This window comes from Lepus europaeus, chromosome 1, assembly GCF_033115175.1.
Source record: "Lepus europaeus isolate LE1 chromosome 1, mLepTim1.pri, whole genome shotgun sequence".
NCBI lineage: Eukaryota > Metazoa > Chordata > Mammalia > Lagomorpha > Leporidae > Lepus > Lepus europaeus.
The window spans coordinates 167,478,437-167,493,371 of NC_084827.1; positions in this window are offsets into that span (position 1 = coordinate 167,478,437).

Genomic DNA, 14,935 nt, shown 5'->3' on the forward strand with positions numbered 1-14,935 from the left:
TAGCAGAGAGCCAGATCAGAAGAGCAACAGCTGAGACTCGAATTCCAAATGCATACAGGATGCTGGTGCCACAGGTGGGGCTTTAGCCCACTACACCACAGCATCAGCCCCTGTTTTTAAATTCTTAAAAATGATTTTACTTACTCCTACAGTAAAAATACAAGCTTACATAAAGAATAGTCTCAAAATACGGATTACAAGTGTTATCTTTTTTTTCTAGTAAAATTCTTAATAATATGAGAACAATTTCATGTTCTAACAGTGAAGTAACCAGAACCCTTTTACTTTTAAATATGAATTATTATTTATATATACATAGAAACCTCAACTACACTCTTGCTCAATCTTGTTCTATTTTGTCTGTGTTTATAACATGAGGGTATTTGTGTCCGGCTTCTGTATTTCATTTTTTAAAAACTCTCTGATAAGGGCTGGTGCTGTGGCATAGTGTGTAAAGCCACCCCCTGCAGAGTGCCGGCATCCCACCTGGACTCTGGTTCTGGCTGCTCCTCTTCCAATCCAGCTCTCTGCTATGGCCTGGGAAAGCAGTAGAAGATGGCCCAAGACCTATGGCCCCTGCGCCTGCGTGGGAGACCTGGAAGAAGCTCCTGGCTCCTGGCTTCGGATCTCTCCAGCTCTGGCTGTTGCAGGCATTTGGGAAGTGAACCAGCGATGGAAGACCTCTCTCTAACTCTGCCTTTCAAATAAATAATCTTTAAAAAAAATTCTCTAATAATTGCTTTCATGCTTTACATGTCTTTATTTTCATGTTCTTTTAGAAATTTAATTATTTATTTGCAAAGCAGAGCGATAGAGACAGAGACTGATCCCCCATCTCTTGGTTCACTTCCCAAATGCCTGCAACAGCCAGACTGAAGCCAGGAGCCGGGAACTCCATCCAAGTCTCCGACATGGGCAGCAGGGATCCAAGTGCTTGAGTCATTATCTTCTTCCACCCAGGGTACACATTAGAAGAAAGCTGGAATGGGAAGTGGAACCAGGTCTCCAGTCCAGGCACTCTGGTACGGGATATAGGCACCCCAAGTGGTGCCTTAATGCTGCATCAAAATACTTACTTTTCTCATTGCTTTTTTCAGTTGTGCCCTATTTCTTGAGACCTTACTGTGACTGAATGACCCTCTAGAAGCCTTTGCAGGTGCCCAGGCCTCTGTTTCTTTGTTAACTCTGATATCAATGAGAACTCTTTGAGCTGCAGGTGACAGAACGTTCCAATTCAAACTTCACTAAATAAGATTCTATTGGTTCATGGAACTGAGAACCCTGGTGGGAGGTCTTCAGGTATGGTGTGATCCAGGGCTGCAGTGAATGTCAGGAGGACCTGGTCTTTTTTGCCATGGTTCTTTGCCCTCTGTTTTGGGTTTGTCCTCAGGTAGCCCCACTCTGCATGGTAACCTCTAGAATCTCCACACGTCCATCATCACAACTCCAGTTCCAGTAGTAACTCCAGCAAATGTCTCAGTACTTGTACCCAGTGGGCTGATTCTGCCAGTGCCGCCCTTGGCTCAGTCTGAACCAGAGGGATACTTCCTGAAACCCAGTTTTCATGTTCTTAAGCATGTTTTGCTTTTCTTACTGCTATATTGCTCTGTTTGAATTTTTCCATAACTGCGTTCTATGGGACCTTGGTCCCCAAACACTTCTTTTCCAGAATCTTCATGCATGGCCAGTGCATTCGCTATGGTCTTTCCCCTCCTCCTTTCCATGTAAAATGTCATCAAAATCAGTATCAGGTGCTGCATCTTCAGGCCATCCATTAAAGAGAAGAAGGTAATTTGCTGATCTAAAGAGCTCTCACAGAGGTGGGAAATCGAGGGACTTGCCCTCTCCTGTTTCCTTCTCCTTTGCTCTCCAGTGGCTGTTTCTGGCTTACTTGGTTCTGCTCCTGGCATCGGTGTTGAGCCTGCCTGTGGGATGATTACACCTGATATCTTTGGCAGACCGAGCCCGAGGCTCCACGCTACTGTACTTTATTTTTTTAAAAAAAACTTTTATTTGGAAATGATTTTAGACACACAAAATTTATAAAAATCCCATATTTGTTTTGTAAAAAATTACATATTATGCAATTCCAAGTGATTCATAAATATAGGCTAAATCTGAAAGTCCCCCATGCAGGGTTTTTGAAGAATATGTGAGGGGCAGAATTGTGTCTCCCCTTCCCCCAGGTTCATATGGAGAAGTCCTAACCCCTGATGGCTCAGACTGGACTGTATTTGGAGACAGGGTCTTCAAAGGCAAGCATTAGGGTGAGCTCCAATCCAATATGACTGCTGTCCTTATAGGAAGAGATTAGGACAGAGAGGAGAGAGGTCTGAGAAGAAACCAACCCTGCCAACACCTTGATCCCACACCTGCAGCCTGGAGAACCAGAAGAAAGTAGATTCATGTTGCTTGAGCTTACCCAGTCTGTGGTGCTGGTTATGGAAGTCCTAGCAAACTAGTATAGAATTAGACCATAACATAGATGCTGCAATCTGCTTTTTCATTGAGAGTACACCAGGGACATCTTCTATGCCAGTTTTGACCAGGTAGATAGTAGTCCTCTGAAAGGCTTTATGATAACTTTAACCGTTTCCTCATTGCTGGGCATTTGGGTTACTCCAGGTTTACTGTTGGAATCAGTGAGCACACACAGCCTTCGCCCACACTGGGAACTTATCTACAGGACCGCCTCTTAGCAGTGGAATGGCTGGCTCAAACCTTAGAAGTTGTGTGCATCATGCACATTAGTTTTCAGTCCTGAGGACGTGGGTGTTTCAGTGGTCCGTTCACGTCCTCCGAGTCCAGCATCATGTCTGTGTTTTAGGAGATTCGGAATGAGTATTGACTGTAATATCATTTTCACCAAGTAGCCTTTAATACAGGCCAACATGCAGGAAGCAAGGGGAAAGGTGGTGTGTAGTGTCCCATCCCTCTGAGCCCTTGTGGACCCTGTTATTAGGTCTGTTGGTCACATCTGACCGCCCTCTCTCCTTCCTCCTCCTGCCTTCTTTCCCCATGCCCCACCTTCCGTCCCTCCTGACTTCCCTCCCACTCCTCTTCCCTTTCTTCCCTCTGTGATTATTCAATGAGAGTAATCTCTTATGTCCTCTGAGTCATTTGAGGAGTTGTTCTACTCTTTCCCAGAAATACACTGATAGTGAATAGAATAAAAATGAGGCTAGTACCACGAATCAAACGGGATCATGCAGGAATTGGACGTGAAATCCGAAGCCAGCCTGTTTATGCATTCGCCTCCCTGCCTCCACGCATTTACAGGAAGTCGTGGGGCTGTGTGGGATAACTCGTGTTGCTCTCTCTGACTGCCACCCCCTGCTCTGTGAATCACTGGACTTCGTGCCTGTCTGCCTGCAGTTCCTGTGTTCCCAAAGTGCCACAGCCACAGAGCGGTGGGAGTGTACTGTAGCAGGCAGAGCCATCCTCCCACGTGTGGAGCATGAAGAACACAGGCCATTGCCTGGCACCTGTGTGCCCATGACATGGAACGATGACCAGAGCTGCATTTTATCTGACAAAGGACAGTTTTTCAACCATGATACCCAAACAAGAATTGCTTTTTAAATTTTATGTTTGGCAGCTTCCTGTTGGTCTCTAAATTCCTTCCTCTTTTTTTCTATTTGTTCAAAGATACGGAAAGATGGCTTCACCTAAGATTGGCAAAACCCATTGAGGGGCCCTGCTCTGCCAGACACGGTCCTCATTCTTGTGAGTTCTGTAATAAGGATTTCAACAGTCTACACTGACGGTTTGCCATGTATCTGATGCATGTTCTGTAAATTCTCATGACAGTGCCACATAAATGTGTGCATGTGTACCCCTTCTTAGGTTCCCGGTAGCTTGCTGTGATCACATAGTGGTTAGTCCTCTGGGTTGTGTATACTCTTCTTAATGGCCTGGGAAGTGGGGGCTCACAGTGGCTCAGTGAGTGGCAGAGCTGGGCTGGAACCCAGGCAGCCAGAAGCATGCTGCAAGCCAGTTTGGTGGGCTCTGCTCTCTCAGGCTCGGCCCTTGCAGGTAAATGCTGCCAGGCCTTCCTGAGCTAGTTCATTGACTAACTCCAAACCCCTCATCCCTGCCTTAGTGTCTTGCCGACCCATGGGGCTTGCTGTATGCTGTCCACCTTGTTTTTCTTCAGTCCTTGCTTCTTTGAACCAACCCTGGTGTCCGTCCACACATGGCACTGACCATCTGCCCTGAACACCTAAAATAGCCCTCAGCTGATGGCTGGCTGCATGCCAGTACTTTTGGTAGGACCCAGGAATAATGAACACGTTGGATTTGTGCAGCGTGCAGACTGCTGTATTCTTAGAACAGAGTTTTGTTAACTTTGGCACAGAGCAGGCAACATAATTGTCCTGTTCTTGAGACTTCAAGAGTCCTGGCTATTTCAAGTTTGGTTTGCATAGTAAAACTCAGGTAATAGTTCCCACTTAAATTTTCTGCCCGAGGGTTTTCTTTTACTTTTAAAAAATGTTTATATACTCATTTTCCATCCACTTAGATGACAGAGCTAGAGCAAGAGAGAGAGAAGGTCCTCCATTCACTGGTTCACTCTCCAAATAACTGCAACAGCTGGGCTGCAGAATGAAACCAGGAGCTCAGAACTCAATCTGGGTCTAAACACATGGGTGGCAGAGGCCTAAACATCTGAGACATCTTCCAGTGCCTTCTCAGGTACATTAGCAGGAAGCTGGGTTGAAAGCAGAGCAGTTGGGACCAGCACTCTGATATGGGCTTCCCAGGTAGGAGCTTAACCCACCAACACAATGCCCACTCTTTTTTTTTTTTTTTCCCACTCATCTTTTACTTTTTTTTAGAAACCAATGTTACTGAAGTATAATTAACATACTATAATATTTCCCCATTTAAAGTATATAATTCAGAAAATTTTAGTAAATTTATTTTTTTAAAAAAAATTATTTATTTGCAAGAGTTACAGAGAAGGAGAGGAAGAGGAAGAAAGAGGCAGTGGGAGAGAGAGATATCTTGCATCTGTTGATTTACTCCCAAAATGGCTGCAATGGTAAGGGCTAGGTCAGGCCAAAGCCAGAATCCAGGAGTTTCTTCTGGATCTACCACACGGATACAGGAGCCCAAGTACTTGGGCTGTCCTTTGCTGCTTTCCCAGGCACATTAGCAGGGAGCTGGATCAGATGTGGAGCAGTCAGGACTTGAACCTGTGCCCATATGAGATGCCAACACTGCAGGCAGAGGCTTTACCTTCCACACCACGGTGTTGGCCCTAGGAAATTTATTTTATTTTTAAAGATTGATGTAGTAAGTTAAGCCTCTGCCTGCAGTGCTGGCATCCCATTTAGGCACCAGTTCAAGTCCCAGCTGCTCCTCTTCCAATCCAGCTCTCTGCTATGGCCTGGGAAAGCAGTAGAAGATGGCCCAAGTGCTTGGGCCCCTGCACCTGCGTGGGAGACCCAGAGGAGGCTCTTGGTTCCTGGCTTCAAACTGGCTCAGCTCCAGCCATTGCTGCCATTTGGGTAGTGATCCAGATGGAAGACCTTTCTCTCTGTCTCTCCCTCTCTAGATCTGTAACTCTACCTCTCAAATAAGTAAATAAAAATCTTTAAAAATAAAGGCAGAGTATGTGTGTATATATGAATAGGTATATGTATGTATATATATGTATGTATAATCACACACACACAATGTGAGTGAGAGAAAGAGAGAGAGAATCTTCCTTCCATCGCTCGTTCATTCTCCAAATGTCAAAACAGCCAGATCTGGCCCAGGCTGGGGCCAGGAACTCCATCTATGTCTTCCACATGGGTGGCAGGGCCCCAAATTCTTAGACCATCTTGTGCTGCTATTCCAGATGCATTAGCAGGGAGTTGGATAGGAAGCAGAGTACACAAGACTTGAACTGGTGCTCCGGTCTGGGATGTTGGCATTGCAAGTGGTAGTTTCATCTGCTGTGGACAACATTGGTCATATTTTTAGTAAATTTAGGGTCAAGCAAGCAACACCATCATCCGGCTTTGGAACATTGTCCTAACCCCATTCCTGTTTACTGACACTTTGTGGCTTCTTTTGCTACCTTTGCCTTCTGCCCTGGACTTTTTTTTTTTGACAGGCAGAGTGGACAGTGAGAGAGAGAGAGAGAGAGAAAGGTCTTCCTTTTTGCCGTTGGTTCACCCTCCAATGGCCGCTACGGCCGGCGCATCTCGCTGATCCGAAGCCAGGAGCCAGGTGCTTCTCCTGGTCTCCCATGCGGGTGCAGGGCCCAAGGACTTGGGCCATCCTCCACTGCCTTCCCGGGCCATAGCAGAGAGCTGGCCTGGAAGAGGGGCAACCGGGACAGAATCTGGTGCCCTAAAAGGGACTAGAACCCGGTGTGCCGGCGCCGCAAGGTGGAGGATTAGCCTGTTAAGTCACGGCGCCGGCCTCTGCCCTGGACTTTTAATAATTTCACTGTGGGTCCTCTGGTCCTTCTTTTTTTATCTCCATTTGTGCATATTCCTGAGTGGAGTCTGGCATCAGTGCTAATAGCCCTAAAGTTGGTCTCTCAACTGGATGACTTCTGCTGGTTCCTTACTCAGACACCCACAGCTTCTCACCAGTGACTTCCCCAGCGGCTCCAGGTAGAGGAAACCCTATGGGGACCCAGATACTCAGTGTAGCCCTGGCTAGATTCCCACCCAAGCCTTTCTTTGGGTCCTTCTCACCTGAAAAAGGGAGATGTGGAGGAGAAAAGAGAGCTGGCATGCCCTTTGCTGCCACTTGTAGCCTTTTCTGCCCACCCCTGATCTGGGGAAATTGCTGCTTCCCAGCCTGCTCTGTCTTAAGAGGCCGTGGTGCTGTTTCCCTGATCCTACCCCAGGGTTCAGTGACTCAAGTCCTGTGGCTCATCAAATTGCTGGTGAGAACCGCACCTCCACCTCCCCCAGGAGATGAGTCCAAGGATAGCAGGACATATCCCTAAGCTCCCTAGGCTCCTTTGTTGATTTTTGGTTTGCAAAATATGCCAAAGCAGATCTCATTGATTCGTACTGAACTGAAATCCTGGCACCAGGGTTTGGGTTCCTAGAACTGAGCCATGTGGAATGCAATGTAGAGTCCCTGCTCTCACAAAATACTTTATCACAGAAATCTCTCCACCATTTTTACATTAATTTTATGTCTTGCTTCCTCGTTGAATCTTTTGGTTTGGTTTTATCATTGATTTTTAAGATTTTTCAGTTGTTTTAGCATGTGAGCTGCAAATAGCAATAGTTTTACTGCTTTGGAAATTCTTATAACTGTACCTTGTTTCTTCTGTCTAGCTGTACTAAGATGTTTTATTGACTAAAAAGTTGTACTTCCTAAAATACACAGTGTTGCATGGGAGACTGGGAAGACACTCCTGGCTCCTGGCTTCAGATCTGCACAGCTCTGGCCGTTGTGGCCACCTGGGGAGTAAACCATTGGATGGAACACCTCTCTCTCTCTCTCTCTCTCTCTCTCTCTCTCTCTCTCTGCCTCTCCTCTCTCTGTGTAACTCTGACTTTCAAATAAATAAATAAATCTTTAAAAAAATATACAGTGTTGAATAGTAGTAGAGATAGTATGGATAACTTTCAACAAAATACTCATTGCCTCGGGGTGCTGGTTGCCTGTCCCACTTTCCTGTTCCTTCAAGGGGTGGGAAATTTATTCAGACAGCAGTATGTTCTGCTGCAAGACTGCATTCAGGATCTTACTTCACCTGGTTGTGGCAATGAGACTAAGTTTTCGTACAAGAGAAATAACTGGAACTGTTAGGTGGTTCTTTGGAACTTTTCTATCTTGTCTTTTTTACGCTTGGAGTTTGGATGTAATGGTTGAAACTCTAGATACCATTTGAGGCCTCAGATGTCTCTGAGAGCGAGAGCCATGCCTCTGCATTAGCAGCGCAGAATGAACCTGCGTTCCTGGTATCAAGGCACCCCTGACCTGCCTAGACTGCTAGCCACCGGAATTTTTTTTTTAAAGATCTACTTATTAATTTTAAAAGCAGAGTGACAGGGCAAGACACACACACTCACACACACACACAATGAGAATGAGATTTCCTTCCACTGGTTCACTCCCCAAATGGCTGTAACAGCCAGGGGTGGGCCAGGCTAAAACCAGGAGCCAGGAACTCTATCTTCCATGTGGGTGGCAGCAGCAAAGTGGTTGGGCCGTCTGCTGCTGCCTTCCCAGGTGTATTAACAGAAAGCTGGATCAGAAGCAGAGCAGCTGGGATTCAAACGGACACTCCAACATGGGTGCCAGTGTTGAAAGCAGCAACATAATCTGTGCTATAATGCTGGTCCCTGGACATTTTTAGATGAGATTAAAAAATAAACTTGTTACTATCGTTTGGTATTTCCAATCACATGCAGTCAATCATAATTCTAAAAGTACCCATTTCTCATCTGTGTAGTGGTCATACAATTCTGCCTCGCCGAGTTATCAGGATTAGATGAAACAGTTCATTTTTATAAAAGGCCATGCATTGTCTGCACTTACAATATTTCCCCTATGATTGTTGTGACGTTTGGATAAGCTTGGTATTTGAGTATCCTTTATAAGTTTTGATGGAAGGTCAATAAAGTGTGCTTTGCACCCATCCTTTGCTGCTTCCCCAAATCTTCGATAATCAATTATCCTTTCTTCTCTTGAATAATCAACCTTTCTCTCTCACCTTGACCATTGACATTGACTTTAAATATGCCCAAGTTGTTCCCATAAAATCAAACCCATCCCTTGGCCCCTCCAGCTACCATTCTATCTTCTCCTATCCTTCAGAGTCTAACTGTTCAGAATAAACCTTTCTAGCCTGGTGGATCAGTGCTGGTTGTCTATGCGGGTCCTTGGCTGCCTGCTTGATTTGAGTGCCTGCCTCCCCTTAGCAAGCCTTTGCCCAACTTGGTGGCTCCACGAGGACTGCCCTTGGGTGATTGGAACTGCTTTACTTCCACTTCTATTCTGTTCAGTTCCAGAAGGGCCTGAGGTTTACTCTAGGGAATCCCAGTAAATTTTATAAGTTCCTAGCATTGGATGACTAACAAGGGGAATGTGTGAAAGGCACACTCTCTTGCCTTAGGTTGGGACAACTCTGAGCTGTAACGACACACCCGAGTTCCCCTGTAGGTATGAACCTTCCAGGGGACTTCACCTGGGATTGTACCTCTGTTGGCTTCTTCCCCTTTCTGCTTTCCCTCTCCTGATTGGTATTTTCTTGGGGCATTTTGATCAGTCACTTGCACTTGAGTGCTTACCCCACACTTTGCATCTCAAGACACCTGACCTCCATTTCTTCACCCTTAATTCTGTCTGCAGCCCTTGACAGTCTGGCCTTTGACCCCACTACTCTAAGGAAACAGCTCTTGCAGAAGCCGCGCCCCCACCCCTTCCCCAATGATGCTGTCTCTAAATCCACGCACACTGCTTCGTTCTGTCTTCCTTGATGTCACAGCCCTATTTGATGCCAGGGACTCACGCTTGTTGAAGCACAGCTTTTCTCTGGGGCCCTTCCCAAGCTTTGCTCTTATATTTCTTGGATTTTCTTTGGCTTCCCCTGTTTGGACTTGATGTCCGCTAGCCAGCCTGAAGCAGAGTTCTTCAGGCTCAGCCCTAAGCCTGCTCCTCCCTTCCCAGGCGATCCACCCATGCCCAAAGCTTCCTTGCCACACATGCAGGGAGCCTACACACTCTGTCGCAGCAATCTTTTCACAGAGCCAACCCAGTATCTCTGCCGAACAACTCCACTAGGAAGTCTCACATGCACCTCCAAGCTAACAAGCTCGATCCTCCTGCTCTGTGCTGTTGGGTGAGTACAGCCATTCACCAATCTTTAGCCTGAGACGCATGCTAGACCCCTGCTTGGCCCACACCTGTACTTGACCAGGCTCTGACTCCTGTATATGGCATCTTCTGAATGCCTCCCAAGTGGTTCTCTCCTCTGTGCCTTCACCACCACCCCTGTGGTCTGATCTGCGATCAACAATCCCCTCGGTGGTGAGAGGAACCTCTTTACTGGGCTTTCAGCATTCGTTTTCACACTAATTATTTTCTGCATGCTACTGCCAGGCTGATTTTTCCAAACTAATTTCTTTTTAAGATTTATTTATTTACTTGAAAGTCAGTTACACAGAGAGAGAAGGAGAGGCAGAGAGAGAGATAGAGAGAGGTCTTCCATCTGCTTGTTCACTCCCCAATTGGCCACAATGGCTGGAGCTGTGTTGATCCGAAGCCAGGAGCCAGGAGTTTCTCCTAGGTCTCCCATGTGGGTACAGGGGCCCAAGGACTTGGGCCGTCTTCTACTGCTTTCTCAGGCCATAGCAGAGAGCTGGATCAGAAGTGGAGCGGCTGGGACTTGATCCGGTGCCCATTTGGGATGCTGGCACTGCAGGCGGTGGCTTCACATGCCACGCCACAGAGCCGGCCCCCAAAATAAATTTTATTATGCTTTAAAAATATTTCGCCGGTGATGTGGCTCACTAGGCTAATCCTCCGCCTGCGGTGCCAGTACCCCGGGTTCTAGTCCAAGTTAGGGTGCCGGATTCTGTCCCAGTTGCTCCTCTTCCAGTCCAGCTCTCTGCTGTGGCCCGGGAGGGCAGTGGGCCCTGCACCCGCATGGGAGACCAGGAGGAAGCACCTGGCTCCTGGCTTCGGATTGGCGCAATGCGCCGGCCGTAGCGGCCATTTGAGGGGTGAACCAACGGAAGGAAGACCTTTGTCTCTCTCTCACTAACTCTGCCTGTCAAAAAAAAAAAACAAAACAAAACTGTTTCATGAGATATAATCCACATACCACATAATTCAGTTCAAGTGGAAAATTCATATTTTAGGATATTTGAGTAGGTACAAACACCACCACAATCTGATTTTAAGATTTTGGTTAGCCCCCAAGAAACCCTCTGCCCATTAACAGCTACCTCCAGTTCACCCATAACTCCTGCCCCAGGGAGTTGACCTGATTTCTGTCGCTATGGATCTGCTGGTTCTGGGTGTTTCATCCATAAAATGCAGTCTACTGTCTTTGGTGTCTGGCTTTTTTCCGCTTAGTATACTTTTGAAGTTCATATATGTTGTAGCATTTTATTTTTCCCTCATTCATTTTTAATTGACTCAATAGTATTTGATTGTATGACTATATCACATTTTGTTTATCCATTAATCACTCGATAGATATTTGGGCTATTTTCACTTTTTGGCTGTCACGTTGGCTGCTACCATGAACATTTGTATATGCACATTTTTGTGTGTAGCTGTGTTTTCATTTCTCTTAGGTATCTTCCTAGACATGGAATTATTTGATTATATGAAGGGACTTCAAACAGGTTAATGGTGAGGTGAGCATTGTGGTACAGTGGGTTAATCCACTAACTGGTATGCCTGCATCCCAAATTAGAGTATCTGGAACTGAGTCTTGCTTCTGCTTCTGATCTAGCCTCCTACTGATTCACAGCCTGGGATGCAGCCAATGATGGCTCCAGTATTTGGGTCCCTAAAACACTTTGTGGGAGACCTGGTGAGCATCAGGGGAGCTAATCAGTAAATGGGAACTCTATTTCTCTCCCCACCCCCAATTAAATAAATAATATAAAAATAGTTCATGGAAAATGGAATTAAAAGAAGTGGATTTTGATGAAAATTGAAATCTTTGCATTTTGTTCATAATATGATTCATTCCCTCATTCCTTGGTGTGTTTCCTTGACGTCTGACTCCACTCACCTTGCCAGCATTCCTCTCCACACCTCAGGAATGTGGCCACTGTGGGCTGTCTGGGCTCTGCTCTTCATTGAGCTGTAGGACCGGAGAACTCTGCAGAACCCCATCCACTCTTCCTTGCCTACTTTGTTGGCTCTAGAGGTCCCCACATCCAGCTTGCTTGTCACTTCCTCAGGGAAGTCTTTGCAAAGCCCTCTGATTCCATCATTTTCTTACACTCTTACACCATGTGGTACTCCTTTGGAGCCCTTGTCAGTTACAACTTTACCACCTGTTTGTAATTTTTTTTTTTTTTTAATTTTTGACAGGCAGAGTGGACAGTGAGAGAGAGAGACAGAGAGAAAGGTCTTCCTTTGCCGTTGGTTCACCCTCCAATGGCTGCTGCGGCCCGCGCACTGCGCTGATCCGAAGCCAGGAGCCAGGTGCTTCTCCTGGTCTCCCATGGGGTGCAGGGCCCAAGCACTTGGGCCATCCTCCACTGCACTCCCGGGCCATAGCAGAGAGCTGGCCTGGAAGAGGGGCAACCGGGACAGAGTCCGGCGCCCCGACCGGGACTAGAACCTTGTGTGCTGGCGCCGCTAGGCGGAGGATTAGCCTATTGAGCCGCGGCGCCGGCCTTTTATTATTATTATTATTATTATTATTTTTTTTATTTTTGACAGGCAGAGTGGATAGTGAGAGAGAGAGAGAGAGAGACAGAGAGAAAGGTCTGTTTGTAATTTTTAATGTAACACTCTTCTCTCTTACTGTTGCCATGATCCCAGCCATATTTGTTTCTGCCATGCCTCACCTTTATGTCTCCGGCATCTACACAGTGCCTGGCCTGTGTAACTCAATGCATGTTTGACTAGTGAACGGTTGAAAATGTCACCATCCCCAACTTTATGATTAAATATGAAGCAGTATCCACTTTAGCTAAGGGCTTTCTGATTGTTATGTCGTGGAAATACAGATCAGCCCAATGGTTATTAAGATTGCTCATTATGATGACACAGATGTTAACAAAATAGCACAGCCTTCCCAAAGAGCTCACTAGGAGTTTAGCAGAATTTCTCAACAGCGGATGAACTCATGAAGCTTATCAGAAAATGAGCTCACCAGGGATGAGAATATTGTTTCCCATGGAACGAGGAAACCCTGGGATCTGCTACTTAGCTCAGCACTCCATGGTTCAAAGATGTGTTTTCTAAAGGTCAGGATCCCGTGGCTGGGTTTTGAGATAGGACACCTCCAGGAACTTCTGTCTGATCCCTGCCCCTGGGGATCTAATTTAATTAGATCAGAATGTCATCTGAGCTTGTCTCCCTTGCTAAATCATGACACAAGGGGATTTTTAAAAGAAACATCCTTCCTCCCCCAGTGTATTTTAGGGACTAAGGAGGAGCTGCATCTAGCGCAGTAGGAGCAAGGTCTAGCTACCTTCCGAACTCTGAAACTTCCTCCTTCCAGCTTTCTAAACTCCTGGACAGGAAACCTTTTCAAGGTAGGTCACTTTTGGAGCAATGGTACCATCTTTTCTGAGGAGCCCAGGGAATGGTGGTGTGGAAGGTGGCTTCCCAGACCTCTTGCAGCCTGGAAGAACATTTGCAGACTGTTGGGAGCAGCACGCCATTTTGAGTCTCATCAAGAAGCTGCCTCAATGGCTGGAGGCACATCCTGCGGTGGCTGCTGTGGGCCCTAAGGAAAAACGCTCTGCCTCGTGACACACAGGGGACTTGATTGCTGCTCTCTCCTCCGATTCCTTCTGTATCTCCTGTTTCCCACTTGCTGTTCCCTCTTTTCCCCTGGTCTGAGGTTGAGATCCTTGTATGCAGACCTTGAGATGAGGATGCCTGTGCAAGTGACAGATGGAAGACATGCTCCCAGATCCCCAGGAGAGAGCAGGAGGAAAAACAGAGGCACAGAAGGCAAGTGTGGGCTGTGAACTAGACAGTGTCCACCCTAGAAGGAAGTTTCCACCAGGTCCTGCAGAGGATGCTAGAATGTGCATTATATTGCTGTCCCCATCCATTGTTGGTTAAGGCCCTACAGGGATGGGGAGTACAGGGATTCTCAGTTTATGATCCTTGCACCTGTGCCCAAGCCCGGCCCAGGGGCCCCAGGGTCAGTCTCTGAAGAAGAGCTGCAGGTGCTGGCTGCTGGAAACAAAAGCACAGGAAACATGGGGCTACACAAAAACAGTGAAAAGGGACCCAAGGTGAGGGGCATGATGTCCATTTCCCCTTTCCAAGTTGTGTACTATGGTTGGAGGATACCTGTGGATGAGCTATTGCCTGCTCCCCAGCCCTACCGAAAAACACTTGGCTTCCTCATTCTTTCATTCCACCGCCACCGCTCAGGTGCTGACCCAGTTCTTTCTTTATCACCAGCTGTGGTGACAGCTTCAGAGGTCCCTTTGTTTTCCAAACCACTTCCACGTCAACAACAGCTGCCAGCTTAGTCTTCACCAGGTCATTCACTTTTCAATTATGGCTTTCATTGCTTTAATTATGCAGTTAAAACTCCTTGACCAAGTACTGGAGGCCTCTGAGAATCTAGCTTCAACTTTCCTGTCTGGTCACTGCGTCTTATTTTCCCTTAGGAAGACACTCAGCCACGGAGATTTGAGACAGGGAGGGACTTAGAGTCTGAGGACATCATAGGAGTGAATTCTGCTCTGGGACCCAGCGCCTTTGTGATCACTGATACATCACTTCTGTCTCCAGGCTCAATGTCCTGATCCATACATGAACTTTGTAAATGGTTGTGAGGATTCTGTTGGATACAGCATAGAGGGAATTAGACCACTGTGTGGAGATACCTCTGCCAGGGAAATGGTAGCTGAATCTGAGTCTATGAAGTTTCTAGGAACGTGAACCATGCCCTGGTAGACTTTGCTTGCTGGGCTTTGTGCCTGAAATTCCTGCTTATTCCCATTGGCCAGAATCCTGCACATCCTTCAGGGCTGGGATGAAAACTCCCCTCCATTGTGCTGAGTTTCCTTAATGCCGGAACCCTAAAGTGATCAGAGCCACCTTTGGATTCTCACTATCTTATACTAATGTCTCTGATAATTTCTTTCTCCACTATTTTGCAATTTTTCTCCCTTAGAAGTTCTGTTGGTCTGATATTGTATCCATAGGTTGGTCTTTTAATTTTCCTAGCATCTTTTCTTTCTCTTATTTTTTGAGAAGTCATCTGGATTTATTTTCCAGTCCTTGTAGTAAATATCCCTCTGCTTGC